This window comes from Pipra filicauda, unplaced genomic scaffold, assembly GCF_003945595.2.
Source record: "Pipra filicauda isolate LSUMZ 115617 unplaced genomic scaffold, ASM394559v2 scaffold73_size2923735_pilon, whole genome shotgun sequence".
Classification (NCBI taxonomy): Eukaryota; Metazoa; Chordata; class Aves; order Passeriformes; family Pipridae; genus Pipra; species Pipra filicauda.
This window is the reverse complement of record NW_024104909.1, coordinates 2,024,921-2,039,311: the sequence shown is the minus strand read 5'-3', so window position 1 is coordinate 2,039,311 and position 14,391 is coordinate 2,024,921. Positions and strand designations below refer to the sequence as shown.

General features: G+C 39.1%; 1 protein-coding gene across 22 annotated transcripts in view; it reads right to left on the bottom strand.

Annotated features, from left to right (window-relative positions):
• The window catches only part of RBFOX1 (RNA binding fox-1 homolog 1), a 1,156,483-nt gene that overhangs the window by 557,483 nt on the left and 584,609 nt on the right, over positions 1 to 14,391 (bottom strand). For 2 of the 22 annotated variants that reach the window (XM_027750842.2, XM_039389545.1), the window contains exon 2: positions 7,320 to 7,357. The exons of the other annotated variants lie outside the window; for them this stretch is intronic. The gene's annotated coding sequence lies outside the window, so the exon portion shown is untranslated. The remainder of the gene's footprint in view (positions 1 to 7,319; positions 7,358 to 14,391) is intronic. 22 annotated transcript variants of the gene reach the window in all.

Sequence of the window (14,391 nt, the reverse complement as noted above, 5' to 3'; positions counted from 1 at the left end):
GTACAATTTAAAAAAAAATAATCCTTTGGACAGATAACAGCATGTGCCCCTACAGAAAATGCAGTTGGAGTATCACAGCTACTAAAAGAGAGAGAAAACCTTTCTATCAGCAGTGGGAACCAGAACTGTCATAAAACAACTGGAGATCCTGCTGAAAGCCAAGGATCCTTTAGGAATTACTCAACAACTCTGAACAGTCAAAATACTATCAAGTATTGAAGTACTCAGCAGAGCACCTGCTGACCAAAGTAATATTGCTTATGATATTTCTTCTATGCCTGTTATCAGGTTATCTCAAAATGCCAGCAATGGCCTCCATCTCCTTCATCTTGAGAGGAAGGCAAAGCCTACCTTAATTACCTCTACCTAAATTACCTCTTCCACTCTGTATAATATTCCTGTGGATTGCTATGGAAAAGATGTTAAGTGCTGAAAGGCAGATGAACAAATATATTGTAATCACAGTAGGATGAGAGGTATACTGAGTTCAAATATCCATGGAATCCTCAGGGTTACCCAACACATTTAAGAATGTACTATAACTGCATAATGTGCCTAGTTATAAAGTTAAGTTCTCTTCTTGATTAAATTACAAGGAGTTGATGTGGCTGATTTCTCTGTGTGCAACCTCAATTTAAGTCAAATCTGCTCGTTTATATGGTTCTCTGTGCTCTTTCTTTTGTCATATAAAGTATATTTTAAACAACAACAAAAAAAACAAACAAAAAAAGCAAGACAAAACAAAGAAACAAACCGAAAGCAACATCCAAACACACCGTTGATTTAGTGTTTAAAGTTCTACCTTTTAAAAAAAAAAAACAGCATTTGCATTCTGACAAGCAATACAATGCTAGTAATCAAAATCTTGCTAGGACACGAAGCATGTAAATCACAGTCAATTATGGCTCAGAATTTTTCAAGTATTTATTCGGTATTTGTAAGCAGGCAATTATTGTCACTTCCCTGTATCCAAAATAGCTCTTTTCTAAAACTCCTTTTCCTTATTACTTCATTGTGAGCTCTTCTGTGTATGCAGCACCTCAGCTGAGTCCCTGAATTATTACTAATCAAACAAATCATCTCTCTCCATGAACAAAAAGTACATTTCCTCTGATGGAGATTGCTGTTTCATTAGTTTGGCTTTCTTGTATACAATGTGTAATCACCCACGTTCTCTCACTGTGTGACCCATTGTCAAAATGGGGAATTTAAGCTTTGTAATTGTCTGGGATTGTAGAAGCAGCTCTGGTTCAGATATTCAGCTTTGTCTTATTAGTCCCACTCATGCCGATTTTCCAAGAACTGATGACATATTTGTAAGCAATATTAAATGTCCTTCTCATCAAATTACAGTGTGTAGTCATTACTATTTCTTGTCATCTATCATACCTATCAAATCTCAAATGATAGAAATTCACTGATCCATCAAATCCAGCATCTAATTAAGACAATGAAGGGGTTTGAGAGAATGCTTTCTACATCTTTCAGAAAATATTAATACATTGCACTGAGGGCCAAGCAAAACAAGACTTTGAGAGACAAATGAGAAATTCTAAACCCCCTCACATAGCACTGCAGAAAACAAACAATAAAAAAATATCATCTGCCATGCCCAGGAAAAAGAAACTCCTTGTTGAGATGGGATTACTTTTAAAACTTGTAAGACTGATGCCTTCCACACACTTGCTGATACAGCCTTGAAAGCTGTGATACATCACAACAAGCAGCATGGAGCTGGAGTTAAAACATTTTGGGTTTTTTTTCTTATATGTGTTGGGTTTGATTTTCTAGTGCCTGGACATGCATGTAAAGGCCACATGTGTTAAGGTGTTAAAATGAACTCATTGTTTTTAAACCTTATACTCACAGCCTAAACTTATCTAATTTTTCATTTTAAAACTAAAATAAATGCAAGTAGCCATTTTTAAAAGCTTTTAAGGATCGATAAATTACCAAAAGAAGATGAAAACAAGTAATGTAAGAGTTTGCCTTGTTTCATCATATTATCCATAAAAAAAGCACAAGTGGATGGAAGAAAACTTGTAACATAACCCACATTTTTAGATTAGACCTTTGCTATGATACTATTCTCCATTAGAACTATAATTCTATTGTATTTGACTGAAAATAGCCCAGGCTCACGTCAACACATGCAGTAGATTCTTCTCTACAGAGACTGATGGTAGGTATACATTCAAAATATATTGCAAATTATATTTGAGATATGGGAATCTTGTGAAGCACCTGTTAAGGCCAGGAATTCAAATCTGCTCTGTGGTTGAAGGAACAACTTAGCCTTTCTGCACCTTTGAAGTAATGTTTTCTATGAAATTAATAAATTTCTAAGAAATGAAATGACTCAAAAAGAAAATAATGTGCAGTAACAAAGCAGATACTGATTTTTTACTTCTAATCTCCTCAGGACCATCCTGAAACCCTAATTTAACCACAGCTAGGCCAGTCTCCAGAGCAGACACTCCTGGAGTTTGCTTCACCAGCAAAAACTTGTTTTTGCAAAACATGTTTTCTGAATTAACTTCTCCCCCCCAATTTTTGAATATCCTGGTTGTCCATAACTTATTGCCTTTAAACCTTCTCACCTGATGCAACACATACAACTGCCCTAGGATTAAACAACCAAATGCATAAGTAGTGCTTTCATTCCTGTTGCAATAAAAGTCTGTATAAAATGGAATAAACTAACTCTGGAAAAAGAATTAGCTAAGCACCACATGCCCTCTAGCCATTTATTACATGAGTAGAAGAATACTTCTACCTCTGATTTACAACTACTTCAACCTCAAGGATTCTTTAAGAAACAAAACAAAACAACCTTTTACTTTCATGGAAACAAACATTGTAAAACACTGTGTTAAATTTATGTCTGTGAAACAAAGGAAGAAAACCCTTTTCCCCCAAGTTATGATTCCTATTGTTTCCTCAAAGACCTTTTCTCTGCTTCCTATCACAAAACACTGTAAAATATTTTTATGGCAATCCTCTCCTTTGCCTTATGGCAGAGATTGTCTCCCAGTTCATTCAGAACCATGATCTCAGAGGTCTTTTCCAGTCTTTAAGACTCTGTAATTCTACAAATATCAAAAGCAGATAAAAAAGAGCGGGCTATTGATTACCTTGGCCAAATTTTTAACTTCAAATGTATTGAGAGTTAAACCTGTGCAATCCTGTAATGGAAAAGAATGGGGGAGGGGGAGAAAAAGTGTGTCAAAGAATCGTTTTGCATTTTTTAAAATTCATAATTGTACCACAGTCTGATGTTGTGAAAGCCTGCATGAAAAGTGAAATGCAAAGTGTTGGTAACAAAGCTGTGAGATGAGGCTATTTTGGTAATGTTTGGGTTTGGGTTTTTTTGCTAATATTTTTTTTTGCTAAAATCCTTAAATTATTGAAGAACAGCTATTTAATACAAATGAAAAAAAAAAAAACACTTGTAGCAATTAATGTGTTTATGTTGTGCTTGGAAGGAAGGAACAACATTTTACAGTAATTTCCTTGTGAGAAGGTCATTTTCCATGCTGCAATTGCAGCTGCATCGTAGATCTAACAGATTTGCCTGTAATGGAAAAAAAATGTAACTTTTACTAATAGTGAATGTACCAGTCAGACACAGACAGCTGGAACAGCAGGCACTGACACAGATGAAATGTGTGAGTTAGAAGGTGAAATCTGCTGTACATGCTCCTCACTCTGAGCTGCTGCTGGGGGCTACAACAGCCTTTCTCACTCCCAGGGGAGTTTTCACCGTGTACGTGGCTTGCAAAGGTTTTATGGTTTTGTAAAAGATTTCATGTCCTAATTTAATTGTCACAGTTCCAGGACTTTTCTGACTCCTTGGAAGCCCCAAGAGGCAGCCCACTCAAATTTCAAGCCTCCAACCATAACCTTTCTTAAGCTGCCTCCCACCAGACAGAGGATTTGATTACAAGTCGCTTTTGCTACCGCAGCAAACCTGACACCAGCTCAGCATTTACAGTTCTCCACTGTGGAAGGGACAGCACTGGTGACTGGCAATAACAACTCCATCAACTTCCCCAGAACAGGGCACCAGCTATTTAGGACGAGCCCAGGGCTGAGCAAACATATAACTCAATCTACATGTTCTCCCATGTTTACCCAGCACTTCCCAATGGCTGCTTATAATGCTGTCAGGCCTAGAAAAATAGCAAATAACACACTATTTGCTCCCATCAGTGTGCTTTTTGTTTCATGGAATTTCTTGGTTTAATATCCTTACTGCTACCAGAATATATTCAATTAAATTTAATTTCAAGGGTTTCTTGAAATTAAATTTCACAGCAGGTATCAACAGGGGCAGAATCCCTCTAGAGTCTGGAATTTCAGTTAGTTACATCCATCTTCTCTTCCCCACAATGATTTCACAAGTTTTGCAGGAACCAGAATACAATCTCTGGTCCATTCAAACCTTAACAAACCTGATACACTAGACTCAAAGATATAATTATCCCTGATACGTTGATACAAATGTTGATAAGGAATCTGCACATACACTTGTTTCTAGAATGTCACTTCAACTCTTCTCTGCTTGGATGCTAAACCACCTCTGACATGGACAGGATTTCATTTTCTTCCCCAAAACAACAAGACACATGCACAAGTCCAGATTTAAAATGGTACTTTTGCCTGGTCCACAAACACAACAGATTTCTTCCAAGTTTAAATAACTTCTTGGTTCACATAGACTTGCTCATCACAGTTTAAAAACATCTCTGACTATCAATACAAGGGCAGAAGGGAAGAGCGAAAGACAACAGGAGGGAAGGAGAGGAAGAGAAAAGCTACAATTCCCACTAAATAAATACAGAAATCTGATATTTGCAGTAAACATAAACCAGACAAACTGTCCACGATAGTAGAACAAAGAAACAGGCTTTGGAGTTTATAGTAATTGGCAGAGCAATTAATAAGACATATAGCACATGGTAAAATCAGCTCTGCCATCTGTGTCAATTGTCCCCAAGTGGAAGCTGTGCATGTTTGCCATGTTCATCAGCATTAAGATTGCTACTCCATGCCAAGTCTTATTTTATAGGCTCCTATTTGTTCCAATGCTAAAATTCTACCAGCATTTCTATTTAAAACTTCTCATAACAATACCAAAAACTCCAAACACAACACATAAAAACCACATAGTACTAGAATTTTTGGCTAACCTTAGTGCCTTCAGGGCAATTAACATCCTTTGTTGGGTTTATAAATTGATTTGCATAATTATTTACAAATTATTGCATTTGCTAAAAATGCTGCTTATAACAGGTTGTACTGTAAAAGCAGCAGAAGTAGAGTGGCTTCTCTGAAGTATATTTAAGATCTGAGACAGAAATAAGTATAATACACTTTAAACTAAGATGAACATCAAGATCACAAGCAACAGAAAATAATATTGTTTCTCTTTTAAATTCCTAAATTATTGTAAGGGCGGATTATCCAGCCTTCTCTTATCTCCAAATACCCTGTACTGATAATGTCTCCAGCAAAAGGGAGCAGTTATAGCCAGTACAATCAGTCCCACTCCTTTACAAACAGGATCTGAATTATTTTCAATCACCAAGACAGGTTTGCCTGGCCTGAAATGCCATCTGCCCTCTCTCTGCTTGATGCTGAGCCACAGGCAAACGACTGGTGAAAACCTTCAAGGGAGTCAAGAGTTGGCTCAAGAGCTGCAGGTTGGCACAGTGATATTTGTATACAGAGTTCTTGTCACCACTGAACTGTTCCTCCTCCTCATCCTTTGCTTATAGCATTGAGTGCACACACACACACATATATATATATATATGTGAATATGTTCTTTTGTAAATCCACGTTTTTCTTTTCCGTGATAGTTGGGTTAACTCAGTAATTACAGCTATTTGGAGACAGATTAATTAAGATTTTCATGGTAGCCTCTGTCTCAGGAATCACGAGGCAGTTGGGTTTTTGCATTTATTAGTGTGACAGCAAGAGCTTCACATGAAACTCCCTCACGCTGAGGGTAAAACAAACCCCTGAGAAGGCACAAGAGAGATGATTTGGTTTCATGAGGGAAAAGCTACTTTGGGGGAGCTCCTGTAGAACTTCCCACTTCATGAGTCACACTTGTCATAGAATTTACTTCTGCAAACACCAGAGGACGACTGTCTTTAAATCAGACACGTTAAATGCACCACATCTCTTCAAAGGCAGTTATGTTCTGTAACACCTACACATCCAAAATAAACCAGCTTTCTTATTCAGTGCTGTCAACAATGGTAAGCCCCAGAGAACAAAGGAGAAAGGATAATGCTGGCCTCTGCCAAAATACTTATTAATTACATTGTCTTTCAGATGCTTCCCTTGTTGAAAGGTTGTTTGGTGCCATATGAAATAAGGAATAACACATAGCCTCTCATAAGATTTTAAGGCACTGAGCAATAATTTGGAAATTGCCCTTAATTTTTACTTGTTTTTCACTGAAGCAATGTTCAAAAATATTAAATAAAGGAGGAAAATTTCTTATCTGTTCTCTGCACACAGATCCCTGCCGAACACCGAAGGAGAATCTAATCTAAGGTCAAAAAGGTGACTCTGCTGTGATGTATTAACTGCTGACCACCCCACTGAGACTGTCAATAAAAGTAGCTGATGGTGCCAGTTGTGCCACTTTTTGCATAGTGGGCATCTGCCCATTACCAGGTGGATAGAAAACCTCAGCTCATTTCATACGTGAAACTGGAGAGCTGTCATCTGGTAACAGATTTTTATTACTACCAGGAGTGTATTTGAATTCAAAGTAATGACCTGGAAGCACAAAATTCCATATTCTGTAATCCCACAAGCCATGCAATTCTCCCTCTTGAGTTGCTATTGAGTATCTCTATAGCTTCCTCTGCTGTTCCTGATTTAATATAATGCTATCAACAAACCTCCTTAGTGAGCGGGGTCATGGCAAGATTTACAGTGCTTTTTCACAGGACTGCAGGTGAATTTATTTTACCCAATATATCCATTTAGATCCATTTTCCTCAGAACATTATTCTTCAAAGACAACTTAGCAAGTTCTTCAGCATCAGATAAAAGTCGAGCTAAGTGGTGCAGAGATGACAAGGTGTCCTGCACGACCTTAGTCAGAAGTTTAAGCCCAGGATAAAAGTGAGAACTGAACCTAGAGCCAACCACCACAGCTGTCTTTTCTAAACATCAAGGAGACAAATGTTGCTCCTCAGGCATGTTTCTTCCCCAGACTGACACCCATTTCTTCTGGGTTCCATTGAGCAAGCAAGGATTGCAGCAATATACTGAAGGAAAGCAGTGTCACTCACCAACACCCAATGCACTATGTGAGAAAGCTCTAGGCGTCCTGCAATGACATTAATGGACAGGCATTAATGGGAAAAGCAGAGAAGTTGTATAGATAGGCATATATACAGTGTCTTACTGAATACTGGGCACATTCATCCTAAATCATGGCCAAGGGCACTGGCCTTCACTCGCCCTTACCCTTCTGCTCATACACATACCAACCCCCAGTTTGCTTTTTCTGCCCTCCAAGGTGTCACACACACAGAGGTTCTGCCAGAAATCTCACTAACCAGGACCTCCAAATTATTGGGAAGTTATGGGGAGAACTTAACAGCAGCATCCCAATGCCTAAAGGGGCTCCAAGAGAGCTGGAGAGGGACTTCTAACAAGGGCATGTAGTAACAGGACAAGGGGAAGTGCCAGAGGGCAGGGTTAGATGGGATACTGGGGAGGAATTCTTCCCTGTCGTGAGGGTGGGGAGGCCCTGGCACAGGTTGCCCCATCCCTTGGAAGTGTCCAAGGCCAGGCTGGACGGGGCTGGGAGCAACCTGGGATAGTGCAAGGTGTCCCTGCCCATGGGATGAGCTTTAAGGTCCCTTCTAACCACACCAATCCGTGATTCCATAATTCTGTGATTTAACCCATCTCAAATCAAATCCCTGGGTACCAGCTGTGAGTTAATAAATTAACCTGATTTTATAAAGCATTTCTTCTAAATATTTGGCCTCTGATTTTACAGTTACAGACAAAATATCAAATAATGAAACTCTTCTTTCCATGAACACTCAATACACAACAGAACTGATTAGCTTTCAATATTATGAAATAAAACTGCTCAATGTTCCAGCTTCTTATTTTGCAAATAAAAACAAGTTGCCGAAAAAGAACATAAATTTTGGCACCATATCGACCCAATTAAACCTCCATTTCAGTAGAACTCAAAACACAGCCAAAAATAATCTAATTGAGCTATAATAAAACCGGACTTGTCATTCAGTGGTGGTGAGAGTGACGTCAAAATGGTTTCAAAATGGCCAGATAACTAAACAAGATTAAAAAGCATAACTTTACAACCAAAGCTGAGATAATGAGAAAACACAGAAACACCCAACTTGAAGGATGCCCTTACTCTGGGGTTCTCTGGAGGCACTCAGGAGTGCAGGAAACCCCTGACTAGAAGTTTCCAGAATGGCACAAGGTAAAGAAGAACTCTTCAGGCAGCCACAAACATCCCTGTACTGAAGAGGGATGTAAGACCTTTCAGCCTCTGGGAGGATAAAGCAGTGGAAAGAGCAACCATAGAGTCCCAGTGACCTCTAAACTTCTAGAGGACTGTAAACACGGATGGAGAACAGTCCTTCTAGAACAGAACAGCTAAACACAAATGTTATGCATATTCATAGAGTAGATCTAACTTTTGGAGCTGCTGATAATGGAAACAAAGATAAAAGAATCCCCAGAGCAAGGAAGACACCTGAATGAAATAAAAGTCCCTGATATGAAACCTTTGATCATTGTCCAGAAGCTGGAAAACAAAACTGGCTGTGACCCTCAACAGAGGCACCAGGATGCCAAGATCTGGCAGAGAGAAGTTTTCTTGGGGAACACAAGTAGGCAAGGAAAGAGGTTAAAGAGGACATGGAGGCTGCTGAAACTTCAGGGAACAGAAAAAAAAAAAAAAAAAAAAAAAAACAAACAAACAAACAAAAAAGACTGGACCAGAATAAAGCACCATTTGGGAAGAAACCAGAGGGTTTTATCCAAAAAAGATTAGCTGAATGTTCTTGATGAACTAGGTCTCCCAGCAGAGGCAATGCAACCTGTGATACAGTTCTGTCCTGAGTGTCAAACTGTATTCAGATGAAAGATTGGCTATTAAACATTAATATAAAACCCTCAGTAATTAAATATTTTTTATTTTTAATATCAGATAATCACCCACAGAAGACATTTAAGTTTTTTTCACTTATCTTGATAATATAAGGGCCTAAAATGTACTACAACATTTTAGTACTACAACATCTACTACAGCCTTCTTTTGTATCTATTTATGTATGATATGATTCCTTCTCTTATATATGTACTTACAGGTATGTACATACATGTGTATGTAGTAAATACTGTGTATTAATCAATATTTATCACCCTGTAGAAACTGAAAAACTTCACAGGACAGGAGATGTACAAGAGAAAAGAGAAATCAAACTGAACAATGCAGAGACTGGGTGAGGAACGTGCTCTGTTTTGAGCAATTTTTTTTTTGTTAACTTATTTAGCAAAAATGATTGAACATTTTGGGTACAGCTGCCTTGTTAAAGACTCAGCATCCCCAGCCTTTCCCTAACGTGCAAGGGTAACGGTGCTCATCCCTCAAGACCTCTCCCTAGCAGTATGCCAGAAATTATATTCCTGAGGTTCATGAATTTATATAAAACACAGTGGGAAAACAGAAACACTTTAAAAAAGGCACTCAGATAAAAGAGGAGCCTTTTTCTAGTTGATAAATGCATCCAGTAGCATTTCTTTATGTAATCCCTCTTCAGACAGTAGAAGGAAGTCACTGAAGAATTATTTTTTTTAAAACAGATAAAACACGAATCATTTTATCTTAAAATTACATAACATAAATGCAAATTAATCAGCATCCTTAGACAACTGTACAGTTGACAAAGTGGCTCTTAAAGTCAGAAGATACCAGAGCTGTTAAGCAGTTCTTTGTTACACTGGCTGTAACCCTTAATATTTCTCAAAACCACCATGAGAAAAGCCGTACACATTTATATCCATTAAAGGAAAAAGCCATGGTGGAGATGTGAGAGTGCATTGGTTCCCCTCTAATCGATAGGTTACTTGTTCAATAGAGGGCATACATTACTTTTACTCCAAGACAAATACACTGGAAGTTATGTTTTGTCTCTGTCACTGAACAGCTCTTTCTCATCCCAGCTCTTGTTGGTCTTCCCTTCCACAGAGTAATGAGCCCAGGACTTTTTGATGACTAAGGGGAGCCTTCATTTTTCAGAAAAAATGACTGTCCCTTGTCTGACACAAAACACCACTTAAGGATGAAGCAGTGGTATCAAAGGTGCAATAGAAGCAAAATGCAAGGGGAAAAAAAATAAATTCCAGTGCAGTCCCTGTTTCTTTGGGGAGTAACCATTCAACTCTGTTTCCTGAGAGACTGGGGAAAACTGTTCAGGTAGACAGCAAAGGCTCGGGAGAAAACAACTGCAACCAGCTAAGAAAGGCCCAGAAGCTGGGTGAAAGTGGCAGTACAGACAAAAAGATCAGTTTTAAGCTGGAGAAAATTAAGAGACTCTCTTACTTCTAACAGTACCCCCCTGCCCCTCCTTCCTTTCCCACTTCTCTCCTTCCTCCCAGAAGGAAAACATGACTGAGCTGCACAACATCAGATGTTTTTTTGTGTGAGTACAGAACCTGGGTTTGGCTCACAGCATCTCTGGTGAAGGCTGAAACACTGACTAGAGTATAAAAGGGATCCACAGCACCATGTTCTAACACAACTGGAGCTGCAAAACAAAAAGGAGAAGGGGAAGAAAAAGCCAAAAAGAAAAGGGAAGAAAACTGAAGGAGAAAAAAAACAGGAAATAAAAAAGCCTTCTGTGGACTGAGGAAGGTTTACTTCAGTCACTAACAAGCTTTGGAGCACAGTCAGAGCACCCAGCAGGACAAGTTGTCAAATCAACAACCATTACAAGGAGCAGCACCAAGCCCCATCCTGAGCAGAGCAGGGAGAGGGTTCAATTAACAAGCCTCAGCTCTGTGCCCTGCCCGGGAAGGGCAAGGTAGAGAAGCAGAATGCACCACAGTGTTCTCTCTCTCATCTGGAGGGAGAACAATACTATGCAGATCCACTCACTGGAGAACTGCTGGCTCCCTGCTAAGTATTTACTTGAAGCAGAGCTCCCTCAGTGCTTCTGACTGCACAGACATTGGAAAGCTGCAAACACACAGAATTGTAAAAACACTGAGCAGCACGAAACTTGTATGAGATCTTGAATAAATTAAAATAGAGCTCAGGTTTGCTGAAAACTCACGTCAGTCTGCAACATTACCATGAATGTTTTGGGCTTAAATAAAAAAAAATAAAAAATTTTTTTAAAAAAAGGTAAAAATTGTGACTGATACCACAAAAAGCAAGAGGTAACGAATTGACAAGTGCCCAGAGGTAGAACTGGCTCAAGCCAGCTTTGACTGATTCATGACAGGCTAAAAAGTGTCCACCACAAATGCTACCAATTCCTTAAAATCAGTGCAGAGCTTCAAGTTACACACGGGATTTTATGTTAGCAGAAAGGACTAACACCTACATTTATTACAGTTCTTCCAGAGAAAAGATCAGATGGGTGAGAGAAGAGGGAAAGGCTGTGTACAGGAAAGGTGGAAGTAAAGCAATGGTCAGGAAAGAGAAATATTTGAGCCCATCATTGAAAAACAGCTCATTATTTTCTCTTGCAATCCATGAACTCAGTAAGGGCTCCCTGACATTAATGAACAGGCAATCCACTCAGACATTCCAGTCAGCCTTTCCTTCGGGCTCTGCTAATGCCTTACCCATTTCTGACCTTTGGGCTTTGCAGGAATGAAAGTCCCTGTGAGAGTTCAAGGCATTTGTGCAGGCCAGGAACGTGGTTCAAAGGGGCAGTGCTGCCCCTCTCCTCCTCAGCAGTGCTCCAACATCCCTGGTCAAGGGCTGCTGCAATCAAAGGGACCTGCAAGGCCTTTATCACAATCAGCCACAACCCCCAGCAAGGCTATTTAATAAAAAAAAAATATTTTTAATGCTTGTTTATGTCATCCTGAAGAGCCCTTTCCTTTCCCCCATTTCAACCACTGCATCCTACCAGTGTACCACTGTACCAACTTCACATGCTGGAGAGGGAATGGTTAAAAGTTCTTATCACCAATTAGTCCTAAAGTCTTTAAAAAAAAAATAAAAAAATCAGTAAATGGAAGATTCCATCATTATCACCACTTTACATCAGTACTTTGATTTATGACCAGCATCTGTAGCACAGTACAAACAGTGCCTTTAAACACCTGCAAGCTAAAAGTAGAAATCTAATATGCAGCTTTATTGAGAGAATAAGAGCAACTGGAATCCACTGGGGAGCAACATTCCCAAACTGACACCCACCACTTGCCCAGAGATGCAGTGTGCACCCATTCCTCAGATTCCTGCTCCCACACAACATCCCAGTTCAGCCTCAGGTGGATGCAAATTCCTCATGTATTGATCCTGTTACATTATAGTAATATCAGTATTTGCTCACAACCCTTCCTATCTAATATCTCTTTTTTTAGTTTTTATAGTTGCAGACTGTTACGGTCAAGAAAAACAATCCCAAAGTCACAAAGAACTTGGGGAGAACCCAAACCCTGTAAAATAAAGGGGTTTAAATAAGTGTGCAGCATGGTGCACAATTATGTGCTGCAACGTATTTTGTATGGCAAGTGCACAGGAACTAAGTAATAGCCTGAGTGAAAGAAAAAATTATCTTTTAGCCTAAAAAGTGCATTTCATAACAAGTGTTTTACTGCCACAAAATGTGTGTCTCCAAGACAGGATGTAACACTACGAAAGTGAGAGTTCACTTAAAAAAAAAGAGAGAGAGTAGCTTAGCAGACGAAGGCAAAAAAATTTGAATATATTTCTGACTCATTTTACTGCACTCTGTACCCAGGGAAGAGTTTGAAAGCTGTGTAATAATACTCTGAGAGCCAGTGGATGTGTCTGCACGTTCTGTGTGTACAAAGGGGTGGGGCTGCACATGAGCATCACCACCAGCACAACCTGGCACTGGGATGAAACATGGATCAAAATACTGTGCTTACCCCTGCATCAGAGATGCTCCCACAGCTTTTTGTTTTCTGTGTGTCTCAGTCACAATTATCCAAGAATAAATTCTAGAGCTAAAACATCTTCCACAGCTCCTGTTGACCAGGACAGCCATGCTGAAAATGTTATTTTTTTCTGTCACTTAGATTATGTTTTAAAATAACTTTAGTGCTTCTAAACAGTAGAATCTGAGGCATGGTTTGTTGCAAAGTGAGGTCTAATTTCATCCTGGCTGACCCAGTGCTGCACTTCATGTCTCTCTGACAATTGAGACACTTTTCTCCCTTTGCTGCTACATGAGATTTTTATGTCCAGATGATGAGTTTAGCATTAGTGGTTAGAGGGTTAGTTCATTTTGTGCAGAGCATGGATGTTAGACCATAGCTGCTGTCCTTTATGAGCATTAACAAGAGGTGCAAGCAGACACAGTGATGCATTAGTTTTGTTGGAAGCATCCTAAAAATTCAAGCCAAGCCTTCCAGTTCTTGTTCTCAAAATGCCCTGGTACTGGAATACATCAGATGGTGAGGATGATGCCCTGTATCAAACAGTGAATGCAGTAACAATCCTCTCAGTAACTGAATTTCCATTCAATATTATTTTACTCACTCTTGCTTTCTCTTTTTACTGTCATTGATTTCCTTCCTTCTATTATTTCTGACTGGAAATCTGCAATTCCCTTTCATATCCCGAACCAATGCTTTGTTGATCTCATTATTTACTGCATTTCTGACCTGCATGTCTTCCTATTGCAAAATCAATACAGGATTTGGATTTTAAATAAAAAGTTGAGTGCTAACAGTGCTTTATTCTGTAGCTAATGGCAGTGCTATATTATTACTTTTTATGCCCAATAAAAAATAAGAAACTGCCAACTATTGTAGCCAAGGTAAAATCACAGCAATATTCTCAAAAATAAACCTTGAGAGCCCAAAGTGCACATGAGGCACCCCATGGCTGACTTTACTATCCATGCTAATGAGTTTTATCTACATGTCACGGTCATGAATGTTACAAACTGGGTTTTAATGCAGGGATCATCTAATGTTTTAGCAACACTTCTACAGAAGAGAAAAACCAGCTTGAACCCCAGAATATTCTGATGAAGTACAGCAGGGAAATTATAGTGAACAAAAACATAAAGAGCAAGGGACTAGGAAGAATAACACAATACTCCAGTGGGCATGTGGACCCCCGCGCCAAAACACAAGAAAAATGGGATTTTGCATAAA